This window comes from Sinocyclocheilus anshuiensis, unplaced genomic scaffold (genome assembly GCF_001515605.1).
Source record: "Sinocyclocheilus anshuiensis isolate Anshui unplaced genomic scaffold, SAMN03320099.WGS_v1.1 scaffold2917, whole genome shotgun sequence".
NCBI classification, from domain to species: domain Eukaryota; kingdom Metazoa; phylum Chordata; class Actinopteri; order Cypriniformes; family Cyprinidae; genus Sinocyclocheilus; species Sinocyclocheilus anshuiensis.
In genome coordinates, this window is record NW_015539844.1 from 113,892 (window position 1) to 116,391 (window position 2,500).

The window sequence follows — 2,500 nt, forward strand, 5'->3', positions numbered from 1 at the left end:
TTGACACTTTGGGCCCAATTTGGACATTTTCACTTAGGGGTGTACTCACTTTTGTGGCCAGCGGTTTAGACATTAATGGCTGTGTGTTGAGTTATTTGTATAACAGCTTGTTATACAAGCTGTACACTCACTACTTTACATTGTAGCAAAGTGTCATTTCTTCAGTGTTGTCACATGAAAAGATATAATAAAATATTTACAAAAATGTGAGGGGTGTACTCACTTCTGTGAGATACTGTATATATGATTAAAAAGATTATTGGGAGTGTTGTACAAGAAAATACTATTTAGTTCTTTGTACTTCAAAATGTCATATTTATTTCTATGTGTTACTTATGGAAGCACGTGTCCGAAAATAAAGAAGTTGATGGCAATTACTTTCATCTCGAAATTTTGACTTTTTTTTTTTTTTTTTATCACAATTGCAAGTTTATATGTCACAGGTCATATTTTCAGTTTTCATTGTAATATTTAGTTTAAGTTTGACTTATTATGTTAAGTGCTTTTGTCTTTTTTAATTTACTTAAAAAAAATTATAAAAATAAAAAAGCAATTGAGTGAAGATTGGAAGGCAGTTAAAGTAAAAGCAAATTGTATTTTGTTGATTTTCATATTTTATACAAAAAGAAACGGTAAAGAACAAACAAAAATTACAATGATAACTGAAAATATAAAAATTAAACATTATAAATGTATCGCCTCAGCTCACTCTATCCAGGCCTCAGCGCACGCTAAGCCGGGGCTTCGGCTCACGCTAGCCCGGCCTCAGCTCACTCTATCCCGGCCTCAGCGCACGCTAAGCCGGGGCTTCGGCTCACGCTAGCCCGGCCTCAGCTCACTCTATCCCGGCCTCAGCGCACGCTAAGCCGGGGCTTCGGCTCACGCTAGCCCGGCCTCAGCTCACTCTATCCCGGCCTCAGCGCACGCTAAGCCGGGGCTTCGGCTCACGCTAGGCCGCTGTGTTTTTCGTTGTGAAAGCGAAACTACTTTGTTTGGTCTTCCAAGAGGACACGACTACAAATCAGTGGTTAAGTTGTATTTACCACACTGTTCCAGAACAGTTTAACCCAAATATCCAGATGTGTGCAGTACATTTTATGGAGGACTGTTTACTGATCCTGGGAGAGTAACGCTAGACTACAATGCCGGCTGTTCTGACTCACGTAAGTACCTTTTCATAGAAACGATTTGCCAGTGATGATTCAAACGCGAGTTTTGAGCAGTAGAGTAGCACTTGTTGCTTGTCATTTCTCCGATCACAAATGCAGACAGAGTTTTATGTTTACGCGATGCAATGCAACGCAACGCGTAAAAAGACAGTATAAGTCATTATAATCAGTAATTATGTCCCCACTGGATGCAACAAATGCCTCATTTGTAATGGGTTTTAATGTTGTCTCGTCGCTCCGGCCGGGACACGGCATCAACAGTATGGTGAGGGGCGTAACATTTCCGTCGGGCATAGAGGAGGAACAATAATGTACAGTATGTGGAAAATAATGTGTTTTTTGAACTTTAAACCGCATAAACACATTTCATTACACCAAATACACAAAATAATGTTCTTTTTAGCAGCATCATATGACCCCTTTAAATCATTTTTAAATTTAATTTTAGTTCAAATAATTGTACAATTATTTAATTGTATTAATAACGTTTATTAATATAGAAGTATTATTTTACATTTATTTTTAAATTTATATTTTATATTTATATTTTAATCCTTTAATTTTTTTAAAATTATGATCTAATTTTTTTTATTTTAATCACGTGTCATTATTTAATCAAATTTTTATTTATTTTATTCTTACTTCTATTTATTTTGATCTCAATGTTATTTAAATCTTGTTTATATATTTATATTAATCTAATTTCTCATTATTTAATTTAATTTTTATTTTAATCTTATTTCTATCATTTTTTTTATCTAATTTTTATCTTTTTAATTTTATATATTTTATTCTAATTTCTCATTATTTAATCTAATTATATTTTAATCTAATTTCTATTATTTGTTTATTTAGATCTCATTTTTATTATTTGAAACTCATTTTTATACATTTATTGTAATCATTTTTTTATTGTAATCTTTAACATTTTTTACAATGTTTATTTTTTTATTATAATAGAATTGTTATTTATTTGAATCTTATTTCTATTATTTATTTATTTTGATATGTTTTTTCTCTCGACTTCTCCTTGGACCTTTTTTCGGTCCTTTTTTTTAATTTTTTATATATATACAAAGAATTGCCTTCAGAAGAACCATTAAAATATGGCAAAAGAGATTCTGAATGTGGGCGGGGACATTTTAAATGTGGCGCTCAGTGTGGGAGGGGCATGTTAGATGTGGGCGGGGCATTCTAGATGCAGGAGTGGCAAATATGAATGTGGGAGGAACACGTTTATAACTAAAAGCACACAAAGACTAAAAATAACCATATTCATAGAAGTGAGCTGATTGACAATCACTCTATTATTCCTGAACTCATTTGAAAGT

The 2,500-nt window shown here is 32.7% G+C and overlaps 1 protein-coding gene across 1 annotated transcript in view; it reads right to left on the minus strand.

Moving 5' to 3' along the window:
* LOC107684521 (solute carrier family 12 member 9-like) overlaps positions 1–2,500 on the minus strand; it is a 44,254-nt gene that overhangs the window by 10,628 nt on the left and 31,126 nt on the right. The gene's annotated exons all lie outside the window — the stretch shown is intronic.